Here is a 16,963-nt window from a genome sequence, read left to right on the forward strand (position 1 = left end):
GAGGTCACGGTTAGGAATCAGGGACCCCTTGTGCTAGGTGCTGTACACAAATATAATACAAAGTTGGCCCCTGCCCTTTGCAGTTTAAGGGTCTGTATCTATACTGCAGAAAAGCCAGGTTCGCTAGCCCGCATTAGGTAACTCAGCTTCAAATAGCAACTCGGCTTTTCACTCGGGTTAGCAATTCGAGTTAAAGCCTGTGGGTTGAACTGGAGCTGGTAACTCAAGTTAAAATCCGAATTGTGTGTCCTCACTGCTATTTTAACCTGGGTTTGCTAACCTGAATGACGGATACACCTTTTTTTTTTGCAATGTAGACATACCCAATGTTTATGACCCTGTCTCACTGTAGTATTGTCACAGATTCCATGCAGTCTGGTTAGAAAGGAAAAGATTGCGAGGAGATGGTGGGCAAGTTTGCCTCACCTGACCTACAAGCCAGGTACAAGAGGCCCCTATCATGGGCACATATTTAGATATTAAGCACCCACAGAAACCTGACCAGTTTTTTCAAGTGACAGAAGCTCCCTCATCACCTGTGAGAATGGAGTGATCCATAATTCTTGCTTGATGCAACAATATCCTTTTTTTTTTTTTTTTTTTTTTTTAAACAGATAACAATCAGTGACATGCACTCCTATGGTTCCCCTCTTAATTCTGTGATGAGTTAGATGTCTGAGCTTGCACTGGGATGGACGTGCTAATGCTGCCACTGATCATTGCCAAAGCAGGGAGTCGGAGTCCATGTCGGGGCAATGGAGAACATTCCACCCCTCCCTTTGCTGAGAATTCATTAACATTTTCTTGCTACTATATTATTAATAAAATGAATTTCTATAGCACTGTAATTGGTGCTTTGCAAATGCAGAGTAGGAACTGTTTGCTTCCTCAAGAACTTCTGGTCTCTGTTTTGTACAGGAAGTAAAATATTGAGAAGCTGACTGTGCTTCTGAGTACTGAAAGAAAAACCACATTTGTCTTCTCTGTATAAGAAGATGCCCAGCTTCAAGGCTGGTCACTCGTGGTGAATGTAGAGATGCATGAGTAGAGACCTGTAAACTTGTTCTGTGCTGAGCTATCAGGGTGAGTCAATGGGAGTTCTGTGCAGGCAGAGCCCCTCAGACAGAGGGCTGCACTTCCTTGTTTTCAACAAAGGCAGAACAGTGAACTAAAAATGTTCCTGGGAGCGGATCCTGTACCCTGGACGCTTTGCCATTGACTTCATTGGGAGTGGGATTGGCCCCTAGGATGTTTAAGCATTCAGCCGTTTCTAACAAAATTTGATCTTTTGCTCTTTTCAAGTTTTAATACGGAGGCCTTGGAAACTTCCAAGGAAGATCTGGTTGGCTGAGCCTGATTATGAGCTTTAGAATTTCTCTCAGCTGAAAAGCAGCCGTGTTCGAAATGTATTAGTTGACTTGTTCAATCCAACATGTCCAAAATTCTGCTAATTGCCCTTGTATCGTCATTGCATTGCTTTAGTCTATTGCGAACACACACTGCCCTTGCAATCTGTAGTGCAGTGTCTCAACGTCCAGCCATGCACAAACAGCAGCCGGCGCATCTATAGAGGAGGTGGTGATGCTCTGCTCGCTGTGAATTTGCCATTTTGTGTCAATAAGTTGGATTTATTTATTATTGCATATATAAGTCCAGATCTGTGTATTTTGCAATTGGCATAGTCTGCTGAGGACAAGTATGCGTCTATACCAGTTGTTTTTTAGTTCGGTGAGCGCTAGCAGGCTGCTTCTCTTTCTTTGACCTTAAGCAAGTCACTTAAACCCTCCTTTGTAGACGTGGACGGGTGGCATGGGCAGGGAACTGGGAGTCAGATGTCTAAAGTGCTAATCTAATGGGGAGAAAGTATGGTCTTGTAGCTATGGCCTGGGACTGGCCACTGGCCGAGCTGTGTTCTGTTCTCTCATCTGCCACAGCCTTCCTCTGTGATCAGGGGCAAGTGATTTAATCTCTGTCTCTGCCTCCATTCTGTATCTGTAAAATGGGGACAATGCTACTAACTGACCACAGAGGGGCTTAATTCATTTATATACCTAAATTGCTTTGAGATCCGTAAATGGAAGGTGCTATAGAAGTGCAAATCATTATTATTGTTCGGTATTAGTCCGCCTTCCTCTGCAACTGACTGCAAGTCACTTCGCTGAAATTTCCACAAAGGGTTGCAGGTTTTTTGTGCTTCAGTTTTTGGCTGAGACACTTGGGCCTGGTTTCCAGAAGCACTCAACATCCACGGCTCTGATCAGGGTCGGTGGGAGCTGCAGATGCTCAGCACTGCTGCATGCAGGCTCTAGGTGTCTGAATTGGGATACTCAAAATCTGAACCATCCAATTTAGAGCCCCCTTTTGAAAATGCTGGCCTTAATCTCTCTGTGTTTCTGTAAAATGGGGATACTACTATATCCCTGCCTCAGAGGGGTGCTGTGAGCATTAGGTAGTTTATGTCTTCAAAGCACTTTGAAGGAGAAAAAAGCGACATAGGTGATAAGTATTCTCATTGGCTTCTTAAGTTACATATTAAAAAAAAAACCTTACAAATATGACAGGTTTCAGAGTAGCAGCCGTGTTAGTCTGTAGCCGCAAAAAGAAGAACAGGAGTACTTGTGGCACAGTACTCCTGTTCTTCTTCTTACAAATATGGTAGCTACTACACATTCTTTATATACCCTTTTTAACATTGATCATTACAAACAAACAAACAAACAAACAGAATTAGCTCTGAAATATTGTCAGTGATTTTCCAGGGTAGCTTGGGAAATGTTGTAAAGGAAAGTGTCACTTTGAATGGATAATTGTTCAATTAGCTATTTCTTTACCATTCCAGTTTCAAATGCTTCTTTCAAAGAATATGAGACGATTGCACCCGAAGACCATAACCATTGTAAAAAGCGGTGTACCATTGGTCAATGTAACCTCTTTCTGCATAGAATAAAGGCCCTAATATTTTTAGCATGAGTTCACAGTACTTCCTTTTATTCTAAGGGTGGCAAAATTGTGCATTACTCAACTTCATGTTCAGTTTAGCTGAAGTTCAGAGCAGAGCACTATTGTAAGACCAATGCACAATTTAAATTATAATGGACCACCAGGTCTACTATAGTTAAGGTTCAAACCAGCTTTCTCTTTAAAGCTGGTCTCTTCTAAGTGCTCTAACATCTGCAGAGTTACTTGAATAGCCTTGAGATTGGTTGTGACTCCTGGGGGTGCAGGATAGGGTTAGTGAGCCAAATCTTACTTAAGTCTTATTCTCAGTTAGAAAGGTTTTGCTCTGGCCCTCTCTGCAGGGGGTCTTTTTCACCTTTTGTGAAGTAATACAGTGTAATGCAAGTACAAGTTAAATTGCATGTAAGGAACACTAACCAGGATTGGTTTTTTTGCAAGACGGCATTTGAGCTTTTGAAGAAATTGGCCATATTTGACCCAAGTAAAGGAACTCTTGGATCTGAAAGGCAATGTTAGGTTACCCATTAGTTAGTTCTTTGGGTTGGCAGACGCGCATGGGTGAACAGGTCTGTTCAGGGCATAGTAATCCAGGGAATGTCAGAAGCAGGCCACCTTTGGGAGTCTGTTCATTCTGTAAACAGATTTCCAGGAGATGCAGTCATTTCCCCAGCTGCTTTCTACAACTGTATTTGAATCATTGTTTATATTTTTTGCCCCAGGAAGCTCAGGATGATGTTGTCCACAGTCTGATCTCAGAGCTAACTGTTTATTCACCCACATGCTGTCATTTTCTAGGTTACATTTCCCCTCCCTGTACGCTCACAGCTGCATTGTGGTACGAACTTTGCAAGCTGTGATGACTGTGTTCCTTGAAACTAGATGCTGTCTCTTGGCTGGGTACCTGGGGTCTGTAGGGGGTTGGAGAAGCAATTATAATCTGTCCCCTCTCCAGTGAATACTTTGGGTCACCTCTGTGACAATTGCAGCCTCTTCTAGGACAAGGGACCCAATGTCACTTGGAAACTATCTCCTATGCTATCAGCACAGCATGGTATTTGTGACCGAGCCATGTGACCTGCCCGTGGCCAAAGATTTCCCATGGAAACACAGCTCAAAGTGGGAATAAAAAACAGGGTATATCTTATAATGCTACAGTGTAGGTCTAAGCTTGGTGGGGGTGGGGACTGCACCCTACCGAGTTTTGCACTCTATAAATACATGACAGTGACAGACAGGTAAGGCCTGATCTCGCAGGCACTTAGGCACTTGAGTAGCAGTTATGCCTGTGCCTTGGGGCATGTCTACACTGCAGCCACTATAGCGGCACAGGTACGGCACAGCTTTGCCGCTGGAGTGTAGATGCTTCCTATGTCGACGGAAGGGGTTTTTCTCTCAGTGTAGGCAATCCACCTCTCGGAGAGGCAAAGAGTCCTTCCGTCGACGTAGCCACGTCAGCACTGGGAATCAGGTCAATCTAACCACAGTGCTCAGGATATGAAGTTTTTCACAGTGACGTAGCTAGGGTGGTCTAAGTTTTAGGTGGAGACCAGGCCTTAACGTTCACTGGATCAGGCCTATAGAGAACACTAAAGCCCAGTGCCTAATGGCTACAATACCAACTTCCTAAATTAGGGATTGTGAGTTTGAATGCCAGCTGGCCTAATATGGGAGTATTTTCATCTACAAGCTGTTGGCTTTCAGTCACATGCTGTTGGGTTTAATGCAGGGACCACTGGATGAAATGTGAGACTAGGATCACAATGGTTCTTCTGGACTTCAAAATCCAGGAGCATAAGGTACATGGCAAGGGTAAGAGTGAACAGAGTGAAGACTTGTGTACACATAGCTTTTGTATTGCTCTAAATATGTCCGTTTCAAAACTGCTATAGTTACACTGATACAACCCCTAGTGTGGATGCAGTTTTACCAGTTAAAGGTGATTGTACTAGTATAACTTATTCCTGTAAAGGTACAGGAATAGGCTATATTGATATACGCACCTTTATGCCAGTATACCTGCATTCCCACTACGGGTTGTCCCAGTATAAATATTTCATTATAAAGTTCCCCCCTAACCCAAATAGTATCGGTACAAAAACTGTGTGCAGCCCAGGGTGAAATCTGATCAGACCCTTGGGTTCATTTTCTTTCTCACACCCTTTGAGGACAGTCGTTGTCTTTGCCCGGTTTTTCACTCATTCAGACGAAACGGTGAGAAAAGTTTGTATAATCTGTAGAAGAGGTAGTGCTTAGCTCCCAGAGCTGGAGCCCAACCCAGAGCATGCTTGCTTTGCATACTGGGTAAACGGTGCATTGTTGAACAAAAGGGAGATGCTCCCGGAACAAGGTGTAAGAGAGGTCCCGCAGGAGGTTCCTTTAGGTTGCGAGCCTTTCGGAGCACTGGACCTACTCTGTGTTTGGCTCTGATCTCCCACTGCCTGACACCTTGCACGTTCACAGCATGGTACACATGAACGTAACCGATACTAGGGAGGGCCCAGGCATTGTTAGTACATTGTTTAAAGGGGCTCGATCCAAAGCCCACTGAAGTCAATGGCAGGTGTTCCACTGACTCCTGTGGGCTTTGGATCAAGCCCAAGGTCAGGAGAGGTCAAAAGCTTAGGGCCAAATCCTGCAGTCCTTCCTCAGGTCTGAATTCCCGTTGGCTGCACTGGGAGATATGGCTGTTAAAAACTGTACAATTTGACCCTTTTGGTCTTATTTCCAGTGCTAAGCAACTGGTCAGTTTCTAATTCCATGACTGTGAGCCAGTTACTTAACCTTTCTGCCTCTGTTTCTTCTGCTGTAAGATTGGGATAATAAGGCTTGCGTACGTCACTGGCAGGGTTGTTAGTGCTAGACTGGTAACATGCATATAGTGCTTTGAAATATAAAGGGCTGTTTGACGGCTAAATAGTGTTATTAGCTTGAGCTATGGATAGCTCTGTATCCTGCAGATTCATTTTTACAAGCCTGTGCAAGAGTATTTGCCTTTCCTACACTCTGCTAAACCACTTGTGACCTTGGGGTTTTTTGCCTTCCTCTGAAGCGTGTGTGTGTGCGGGTCGCTTGCCAAGATTATCTGGGTCTATCTCACTCAATCGTTTCCCTGCCATTGCAGGGGCGTCAGGCATTGGTGCATCTCGGTCCCTCCTGTTCTCTGCCTGTGATACATACTAGTCTAGTCTCCTGTGGGCTGTGATATGGTCTCATTTGGGTGGTTGGGTTTAGTGGGCAGATGCTGGGTGAGGTTGGTGGCTGTGATATACAAGAGGTCGAACTAGATGATCTGGTCACCTTTTCTGGCCTCAAACTCTTATCACTTGTCTAGAATTGGGGAGTGCTATTCTCTGTTCACAGTTGCACCATGGTAACCCCATGGACTTCACTGGACCTCCTCCTGCTTTACGTTTAGGTAAGTGAGGGGAGAATCAGGCCCTAAGATTACTTTTCAATCGTCAGAAGCACCATTACCTTGAGCGACAATTTGTTTCTCTTCAGGGACAGAAAACAAAGCAAGACTTGGAACAATAAGTCCCAAATGAGTGTATGACGTCCATGGATTCTAAGGATCATCCCCCTATTCCAAATGTTTCCAGAATGAAAACTTTTATCACAGAGAACATGCCACAAGGAACCACAACTATAATGGGTTGATTTTGGCAATAGCCTTATCATGTAATTGCATAGAACACCCCAATAGGTAGTCCTTGCAGATAGAACCATCTAAATCCACCTTGGGTCCAACCTATCTGGAGAAGATTGTAGCAGCAGTACACAGGCCCTGAGCCAGCGTGCATGATTAATGTTCTACAAAATGCCTATATTCATGCAAGCAATCGGGACACCCCGATAATGGAAGAGCCCTGGTAGATAATTGGGATCTAGTCATATCCCGCTGCATGATTAGTATTAACTCCCCTGCCTAATGCCCTTCCTGGATTTAGGCCTAACCACAAGTGTCCTATCAGGGATACTTCCATGAAGCCTCCCCCTGCAAGGATTAGCCACTACAAAACCCAAGTAGCAGTTTGCTTAGGTGGAACTCCAACTCCCTCACCCAATGCACCGATGCACACACTACCAGCTATAAACATTTCAACCCACAGTGGTATGTCCAGGCTGAGCATATCTGAGTGGATCACGGAGCGCTGCAACACATCAGCACAAAACAGCCCAGAGCAATGATAAGGAATGCCCCCCTGATGCTGAGCCATGTTGCCATGTCACATCTCACAGGTGGGGCGTTTCCCAACTTGATCAGCTGCACCAGGATTGTCATCACCCCCATCAAATCCATTGTGGTTGGCGGTTGGTCCCCTGCTAACATCACATTGAGAAGATAAACAGGGCCTGGCCTTTTGCCTGGGCAGAGTGGATGCAAATCACTGCCAAGTCAGAGTTGTCTGCTCACTTATGCTAGTGTGTATTCAAGGCTGTGGGGAATCAGGTCCATTAAAGCCTACCCAGAGCCTTCCACCAAGTAATGTTCCCAGCAGTGCACAGTGACTGTATCTTGCTCGAAGGGAAGCAACTTGTTCCCATTTTATGTCCCCGATCTCCTCTGCAGAGAGCATCCATTGTGGTACCCAGCCAGGAGCCTTGCTTCATTTTGCTCCCATTGCTAGAATTCATTGCTGTGACCACACAGCCAAACTCAAAGAGGAATGGCTCCCAATGGCAATGGAGCTGATCGGAAATAAAGGAAGCACACCACAGGGGGCCAAGAACACCCTCATGAAAGTGCCGCAAACACATCGGAAGTATGAACGGACAGTCTTTATAGCTTGCAGTTCTTCAGCCCAAATGCTCCCAGAAAAACCAGCGTTGCTGCCCCAGCTGTGAATGGGTGGAGTCCAAATTTCCCTTGGGGTAAACTCACGCCATCGGGAAAAGAACTCCTTACATTGCCAGCATTATTAATCATTTTGCAAGCTGCACATCCAGCTAATGCACTTACCCAGAGAGGTTGGATATACCTGTCATGCTCTGGGTTGCCATTCACTTCTCTTCCGTAGGAAAAAGGCAGCAAGTTTTACCTCGGAAAAGCAGCAGCGATTCTATGGAAAATTATTTGAATTGATCATGGAACCGAGGGAGCTGTGACTGTTCTGCAGTGTGGTTTGCGGGATTCTGTCAGCGGGGCTGGCATTTTGTGGCTTTGCTATGAAACAGTGATAGCAATATTGTCAGCTAACACCTTTTCATTTTTTTGCACGTCCCTCTATGCTTTGCCTTGATATAGAGTGGTAAACTAAAAAGGCAAGGCTAGATGGAGTAGCTGTCGTCTGCAGCAATTCTGTGGGTAAGAGGAGGAAGAGAGATCCTTGCAGACTTTGGCATGCCTTCCCACAGCTTCCTGTTGTCCCAGGCAATGATGAAACAAAGAACCAAAAGCATTTCACGTAGTAAATAGATGAAGGCCCAATAGGCCCCGCTCTGCAGTGATTGGTTACAACAGCTCACAGTGTATAACCCACCCCATCAAGTGTATTCAGTAAGAATGATACAATTAAAGCAACTCCTCTTCTGTTCTTCTGCACCTGTTTGCAGTGTTGGGGTAGCCTTATCGGTCCCTAGCCATTAGAGAGGCCAGGTGGGGGAGGTAATAGCTTGCATTGGACCAGCTTCTGTTGGCGAAAGATACAAGCTTTCGAGCTTATGCAGAGCTCTGTGTAAACTTGAAAGCTTGTCTTTTTCATCAACAGAAGTTGGCCCAATAAAAGATACCACCTCACCCACCTTGTCTCTCTGTCTTCATCTGCACGTTCTTCCCAAAGCTATGAAAGTCACTGAAAATGGAGGCCACAAGGTATAACCGCCCCCCCCCCAAATGCCTGCATTTTATCGGGCGAGTGATTTTGGTGTCCCATTCAGTGAAGATGCTGCAGTAAAGCATATGTTATAGTAAGGACGAAGGGGTTGATCCTGCTTCCATCGGATTGAGTGATAACCTTCCTATTAATTCTAATGGGAGTAGTATTAAGCCCCAAATCCCTGCTCGTCTTCATCACCCAAGCAGTCCATTGAAGTCAGCGGGGCTACTCATGTGGTTCAGATTTGGTCCTAATCATTTATAAAAACGATGAAGCTCACGTGAAGCAAGGTGGGAGTCTTGGGGGGGCCCCCCAATTCCATGCCTGCTCTGTAACTTGCAGGCTTCCCCACTTCCTCTCCTGCAGTAAGACTTGACACAGAGGAAACTGTTTCACCGCCTCCAGGAACAGGAGCAGAAGGAAAGTAACTATTCTGATTTGTATTGTCGGAGCATCCATGGGCCTTAATAATGGATTGTGGTAGGCGCTGTACAAATGCATGTTTTTTATACTCCTGCAGCCCCAAGAGATCCTGCTCAGGCTCTCTTTGTAGTGACTTAGTGCCCAGCAAATCGTACAAACTATCCCCGTTCCTTGTCCTGTGAAGGGGCCTTTTAAAAGTCATCTGCACCTGATAGCATAACACGCTGTCTTGAATCTTCTGAGTGGGGCTGGTGCTCCTCTTACGGGCACTTTGTTGGTACCCGTGTTAAACTCCCTGTTGACTTGGAAGAACAAAGAAGCGAGTTTCCATAAGATGAACAGGAATATTGATTTTATTGGATTTAAATCCACCGCTGAATTTAAAGAAGAGAAAAGTACCCGAGTTTTGCTGGCCTGGTGCCATTAAACACACCCTTATCTGTAAGCTCTGGGGTTCCGCTAAAGAGTGAAATGGGTCATCATGATTAAGGCTTGAATGGTAAACATTTCACAAGGGCCGCTCCATTCTGCTCTTGCCTTGCAACTATTTATACTAAGCGATTCCTCCCCCCGTGTGGCCCATTCTACACCCAACTAATGCTTTCATGATGGCAGTGAAAAATGAGGAGTGCCCTGGGGTGATTTCGCAGCATCGCCCATAACCAGCCCATTTGGTAACTTAGGAATGCACAATTTGCTCCTTTGCCAGAACACCACTGGGTTGGTTGCTCTTTTCAGCCAGGCTGCAGGTCGGGCGGTTTTGTAAATGCTGATTTTTTAAAATTGAGAAGGGCTTTGATTTATTGACCCATTGCCTCTGCAAATCGAGTTGTCTGGGCTGGCATCTGCAGATAAGAGGCTGTCAAGTCATTGCTTATTATTGATGGATGGCCAGCGTGGACTGTTTGCTTGAAGAAGAATCAATGGCCACCAATCTTCAAAGTATAAACTTTCAAGGAGTGAGACTCGTTTCCAAATTGGGTGCAACGGGTCAGGACGACACCATATCTGACATCCCGACTGTGTTCGGCTGTAATCCTGCCGCGATGTAGGAAGCGCAGAACAAAATCGTTTTCACATCTGCCTGCTTTCAAGTCTGGGATTTTCCTTCTCTGCATTTCAGGGCCAGATTATGCATTATTCTAAACTCTTCCTGCAGCGTGCAGAGCACTCTCAACTCCTGTGTATATTGATGGGAGTTGAGAGAGCTCAGCACCTTTCAGGATGGATGCGGCCCTAAATTCACTGAATCCCCAAATCATGGAACAGGGAGGAGTGGTTGAACAGCCTGTGCTATGACACATCAAAACCAACCAGTTTGAACACTTTATAAATAAAACAAAACATCTATTTTAATGCATGGTAACAGAGGTTTCCTTCCTGTGGGTGACTCTATTTAGGTGATAGCAGAGCAAAATATCCACTGTCACCAAATGTTTATCGTTTCTTATGGATGCTGTCACTCTGGTTTGAGTTCATTTTAAAAAGTAGACATAATCCTTATTTAACACTCCCATGACATTTTGGATTTTTAGTGCAGTTTCAAAAGAATAGTTTAAAAAACAAAATGGGATTTGTGATATTTTAAGAATGTAACACTCTTTAAAATGTTTAGCGCTTTAGTATCAAGCGGGGAAAATTGAGGGCTGGATTCTGATCTCATGCTACTGGCTTCAATTGAGATAATCCAGATTTACACTGATGTTCATATGATCAGACCTGTCCCCTAAATCTTCTAGATTGAAACAGCAATCATAGCCCTAAAATATGAGTATTTATGGGGGTAGGGTGGGAGGGGGAGCTCGGATTCCTACCGGCTATGAGGAGTAATTAAGTAAAGGATCATAAAATAGATGAGAGGGAAAAGGAGGAAATGTTGCTATGATGATAATACAAGAAGATAAAAACGGAAGAATATAAGAGAATCTATTTCTAGGGGATCAGTCTTGTCTTTCAGTTGCAATCTTGTCATTTTAACCAAGAAAGCTCTGATTGAGATGCACAGCTATAGGGTGAGGGAGAGGGAATTAAGTTGCTCCAATTAAGATATGATGTAGGGTGGCTGGAGAATGAGTGGACAAGATTACTTCCAACTGTCTTGTTTAGCTATTGGATTTGTTGCCAGTAAGCAAATCCTCATTTGCATTGGCCTTTAATCTGTAGAGTAAAATGTGTTTGTCGGGAGCTGTTACTTACTGTGCTGCACTATTGAAAACTATATTTTTAAAACCGTTCCTTTTGACGAAAAACACTTCCCCCCTCAAATCTTTTCTGCCATTTTTAAAGCAGAGATGAGCTAAGAAATGATAAGAAGGAAAAAAATGCCAGGGAGAAGGAGCTATTTTGACTAAAGCTTCATTCGAGGGACCCTCCACCAGTTTGTCGGGAGAAAGTCAAGAGCAGACATTTAAACCATGTGTCTTATAGAGAAACCATTGTAAAAAATGTGGGGAAGTGCATGTTAGTCTCAGGGTTTTTAAAGTCATTGGAGGTAGGGAGTTTGACAGAGACTCTTGCTAGAACTTCAGAAAGGGATTAGCACTTGTTTATGGAGCTATTCAACTTTGCATGTAGTCCTGAAATGGCATTTCCTCATGTCTGCAGCAGCCCTCATTTCATGAAATGGATGCAACTGCTGAAAAAAGATCTCGCGTGAGCATGCTCACTGGAAGATTAATCCTTTAGAGGGAGTTGGAGAGTTAAGCTACTGTAATTTCTCTGCAGTTGGCTGCAGTAAACAACTGCTCTAAAGACACGAGGAAAAAAAATTGACAGAGGTACATGGGACTAATGTACATATCTTTTTGTGTTTCTACTTTAACATAGAGGGGTTGATAAAGGTTTTCTCAATAGAGAACTGGGAAAGAAGGATCTTTGTTATGATTTTATGGGTAACCTTCATGTTGTGGGTTTATTTTGTTTTCCAGGCCACTGTAATCCTATTTCAGTGCAAGGCCATACTGCGAAGTGGTTTACTTTCTAGAAGTGGATAGAGCCCTGTTCTGCCTTCACGTTGGGCTAAATGAATATACCAGTTGAGGCCTGCTGCACATTGTGCTGTGTTGGCAGGAAGGAGCTGATAACACGCAGTACTTTTCAGTTGTGAGCATAGCCCAATGTGATTTTTTTGTTTTGTTTTGTTTGAAATATCATGCTTCTGTTGAAAGTAAATTTGTAAAGGGATTAGCTTTGCTTGCTTGCAGAAGAATAGTCTTTTTATTATATTTAAAAAAAAATGCATAAAGAACTGCCAACTTGTTATATTGGTGAGATAGCGTAGCTTTGGTCTAAAGGGCGATCACTTTTGAATGCTGAGGGACGCCTGTCTTGGTGGCGAGGGACTTGTTGTGTGCACAAGGACTGTGTCAAGGTGAAACTGGGCCATTTTGTTTTTCAGTCGCTCTTTTGTGAGTGCAGCCTGAAAGAGTGAAATCCTCTGGCAGTTATTAGTGAAAGGAATCAGCTCTTGCCCCGAAAGCATGGGCAGAGGAAAACATTGTTTACCATCCTTGATCCTTTAATTAACAACAACATCAGCAACAAGAAGCTTAAGACACTGCAGATCAAGGGCCAGTCTGGGCCCTGCTGTAACTCCATTGAAGCCCAGCCCAGTTTAGTTTCTTTCTTGGACTGAGTCAGCATTGTGTGAGTGCTGGGAAGGGCAGAACTCAGTAACCCAGCTTGGGTGTTTGCCATTGAAAACTTCTAACTAACCCTTGTGGGGGATGATGGAATCGAGGTGAACTGATTGTCACTGAAGCATGCTGGGGATTTTTTTTGGAGTGGGGTAGCATTGATTATGACATCACTAGCTTTAGTAATTCACCCGTCTTCAGTAGCAAGAGTGCTTATGGATTACTTCCTACCTTGTTAGTTCCAGGACTGTATTACTGGAGCAAAAGGGGGGAAGAGTGCACTCCTCCTAGTTCGGAGGAAGCGAAAGTATCTTGCAATATGATGAGAAAGCGTGAACAGTAGGCAACAGTTCTTTTTGTACAGTCTATGCCGTTGAGAAACTCTGTTGGATGGCTGTAATGTTAGTCCTGGCATTGCCCGTTGTTAATGAATTTCCAGCAGCAGCAGGAGTATGTCTTTGCAGTGCTGCATGTTGGAAAATGGCTACTTATGTCCTTGGTGGTGGTGTGAAGAAGGGGATTGTGTTTTAACAGGTAGGCAAATGCTGATGGCTCCCACTGGATTCTTCCTGCAATAGCTGTGGGCTTAAACACAATACGCAGGTGAAAGTTACTGCAGTCAAATGAGTTCAAAAGGGCATTTCTGTGACAGACTTTGCTGAGCTAGATGCACTGTGTTTTTCAGGAAGATTTTGCCAGACAGTTGTTGAGTTTCTTAGGTTTATTTTTCGCTCGGAGCCATCTTCTTTCACTCCTTTCCAAAAGCTTTGGCTAGCACAGATTGTCAATGTTCTGTGGACATTTTTAGGGAATACCGATGGGTGTGTATGTAGGGGGAATAATTAGCTACTAAATGCAAATGGGTTTGCATTTTACTGTTTTAAATACCATTGTCGTCTCTCTGAGGGTGGGTTAATTATGTCTTCCTTTTGTTGGGTGCGAGGAAAGGGTTTTTTATATATATGGGGAGGAGCATTGTTTTCAGAATATGTTTTCAAATGTGACGGAACAAAGCTGTGTTTGTCATCTTGGAAAAGCTACAGTTCTGCTGGGATCCAGCAATGCAGCCTGGTTTCTCAATGTGTGTGTGTTCCTAACAAGGGTTTTTTATCTTTTGTCTGATGCCAGTGAAGGATCCGCAGGCACTAGAAGGATTTTCATGATGAGAAAAACCACTCAAACTCGGGGCAAATTACAACTGGCTGAAGCAAAGGGGGCTGTTTTCAATTTTTTAAGATAAAATACAAGGAAAAATTGAAGCAAGAAAACTAAAACAGGACTTAAAATCTGATTGCTATGCCCACCACAAACCAAATAATCATCTCCCATTAACCCACCATGTGTAAGTGCTGGCGTGTCTTGCAAATATAGAATCCAAAGGTCTCATAACACCAGGGCTGTGGGCATACAGTGAAGAAACCTCCTGTTGAGGTAGGATCCATATATCATGGTGTCTCTCCCAAAGTGCAGACAGTTCTTGTTTCCGTCCTCTTTTTGTAGAAAGTGACTATAGCACCTGGATCAGTGCTCTTCGCCCTCCTCATTCATCTCAACCTCATCCAGGGGATGGGTGAGAATTAACTAGTCACTAAAACAATTCCAAATGCTTATCTCGAAATCTCTTCCAGCCTCTGGCCTGGCCTCCTCTCACTTGTCCTGTCGGAAGGTGGTCTAGGGCTGTAGTGTCTGGCACCAGAAATTAAAGGGAAGACTCAACAAGGAGAAATAGGACACTTCAATGCACATGCCTTTTGGCTCAGAACCTCTCTGCAGTGGTCAGCTTACATGGGGTAGGACTAAGACTTTGCTCAGCTTGATTCAGACTTAAAAAGAGGAAACCGTTTGAGTGTATTTAACAAGAAGTCAGGTCCTTTGGTGTCACCAAACATGCAGCTTCTCAGGGTGTTCCTGTGTCCTGGTCAAAGCTTGGTCTGGCTTGGTAGGGCACTAGGACTTCCTCCTGACAGATCCCCCAAGCTACCTCCCCTTCCTGCGGATGAACCCATGTAGAACACTTTTCTCTTTCCAGCTAGGACGCTGGGCAGCTTCTCCATGACAGGCAAGGCCCTCCCACTGGTTCATTTGAAGGGAATTAGCCACATCCCTGTCTGACCCCCCCTAGGTTTAGTCTGGACTAAGTTTCAAAAGTGAGCTCTTAGAAGTGTTAGGTAACGTCCTAACACACACATTTTGAAAGTCTAATGTAGACAAGGCAGTGTAGATTTTAACAGGTGCTAAGCTGGTTGAGCCAGAGGCCGGGCTTCCCCCAGTGTAGCTCTGCTGCTAGGAGTGCTGGGATAGACAGACTGCCAAAGGCAGGTTAGCCACCAGTTGTCTGGACCCCATCTGAGCAAGGTAGGAGAACATAGTGATTTAATCGCCAGCAGCCTGTTGATATTAGTGCTCCCATCATTGCTGTCGTAGCTGGAGCTGCACCATTGCTGGTGCAGTGTTGGGAAAACGTCAGTGCAGAGCAGGCCTTGATGTCTTTTACTGGACTCCTAGACTCCATTGTAAGCCCCACCTAAGGAAGTTAGGTGCCCAAATCCCATTGGATTTTCAGTGCGATTGGGTACCTAACTTCCTTAGACTCCTTTGCAAATCCCAGCTTTAGGGCCAGTTTCTGCTTTTTGTTCCACTAGTGCAACTCTGCTTAATTCAGTGGAGGAATTGAAAGCAAAATAGAGTCTTGTTGATTAGTAGCTGCCTAGCTCTTTGGCAGACATCAGCCCCTGAGTTTGTTAAAAGCAGTTCATAAGAAATAAAAGAAAGTGGAACTGACCAGCCTTTCAGACACCTGAGACCAGTCCTTAAAAATGTTATAGGGCTGCAGCAGTGATCCGAAGGCAAAAGCGACTCACCAGCTAGGCTATATAGCATATTCCTCAGTCGTTACTAGCCAAATAATGACCATTGGAGGCTCATTGCCTTTGCTTCAGTATCTTAACTCCTTCAGCCAGTCGTTATCTGATTGGTAATGACCTTAAAGCCAGACATATGGCTTAAGCATTGTAATTGTCCATTGTGCTGAATCCTCTTTTTGCTGGGAAACTGGGCAAGGGTTTTCTTTAAAACATGGAGTTTGTCTCTGCTTGTGCCTTGTTGTGTCTTGCACTAGAAGTGGAATCATATCACCCCTCTCCTCAAACACTTGTCCTGGCTTGCTGGCCCTTTTGGAATCCAATGTAAAGATTGCTTTTCAGCTTTTCAGTACCCTCAAAGGGCTCCTAACTGCTGCACTCCTGCTCTGGCAACATCAACTGCCAGCCCCAACACTACTGGGGGACCTACTCATTCAGTATGACTGTCCATCTGCCGGAGTCAGGTCCCCACCTTCCCGCAGCATACACCAGCTCTGTGGAGTGTTCTGCAATGACCTGCGGTGGATGGGCAAGAAGAATTGGACTGTATTATACCTTAATCAGCCATGGGAGTTCTGCTCCAGGAAAACTGGCCAGCTTCATGGTGTGATGCCACTAGGAGAGGATAGAGCAGGGTGTGGGTGGAAAGAGGATTCTTGCCTGGGCTTATCAAGGCAGGTATATAAAGAGAAAGTGGGAAGTACTTTAGAGGCTCGGGGACAGAGAGGGTCTTTTACACATCTGCAAAACAAGGTTAATCACTCCGCTACCAGCAGGAGGACAAGGCTTAATTAATTAATGAGCATAGGTAAAGTACCTTGGGGTTCTTGGATGAAAGGTGCCACAGGGGAACAAAATGTTGTTATTGTCCATAAAATATCTTTGAAAAATGATATACAGTGAAAGGAGAGAGTGATGGGTGTGCAAGTTGCAGGGGAAGAACAATAAATTAAACAGTGAAGGGAAAGATCTGAAATGTAACTGATATATATGCGAGGATGCTAGTTACAAGGAGGGGAGAATGGAAAGACCCAGGAAAGGACAGGTGGTTGGGGTGTCGAGTCAGGAACAGGCAGGTTTTTAAGGTAGTATTTGAAGAGAGGAAGTGACATAGTGGCTTGTGAAGAGAAGGAAGTGCACAACAGAACATTCTTAGAGCGTCCTCTACTCCCTGACCTACTTGCTGTCAGTAATTCGCAGTTAGAAAGGAAAACAAAAGAAATTGAAGTTCTCCTTAGAAAAGATATAGATCCATCTTTCCACTCTGCTT

At 44.5% G+C, this 16,963-nt stretch overlaps 1 protein-coding gene across 8 annotated transcripts in view; it reads left to right on the plus strand.

The window, feature by feature from the left end:
- Positions 1–16,963, plus strand: part of EHMT1 (euchromatic histone lysine methyltransferase 1) — a 164,098-nt gene that overhangs the window by 11,895 nt on the left and 135,240 nt on the right. The window contains exon 1 of one of the 8 annotated variants that reach the window (XM_008174357.3): positions 11,851–11,974. The exons of the other annotated variants lie outside the window; for them this stretch is intronic. The gene's annotated coding sequence lies outside the window, so the exon portion shown is untranslated. Of the gene's footprint in view, positions 1–11,850; positions 11,975–16,963 lie in introns of those variants that run through there. 8 annotated transcript variants of the gene reach the window in all.

This window comes from Chrysemys picta, chromosome 18 (assembly GCF_011386835.1).
Source record: "Chrysemys picta bellii isolate R12L10 chromosome 18, ASM1138683v2, whole genome shotgun sequence".
In the NCBI taxonomy this organism is placed as follows: domain Eukaryota; kingdom Metazoa; phylum Chordata; order Testudines; family Emydidae; genus Chrysemys; species Chrysemys picta.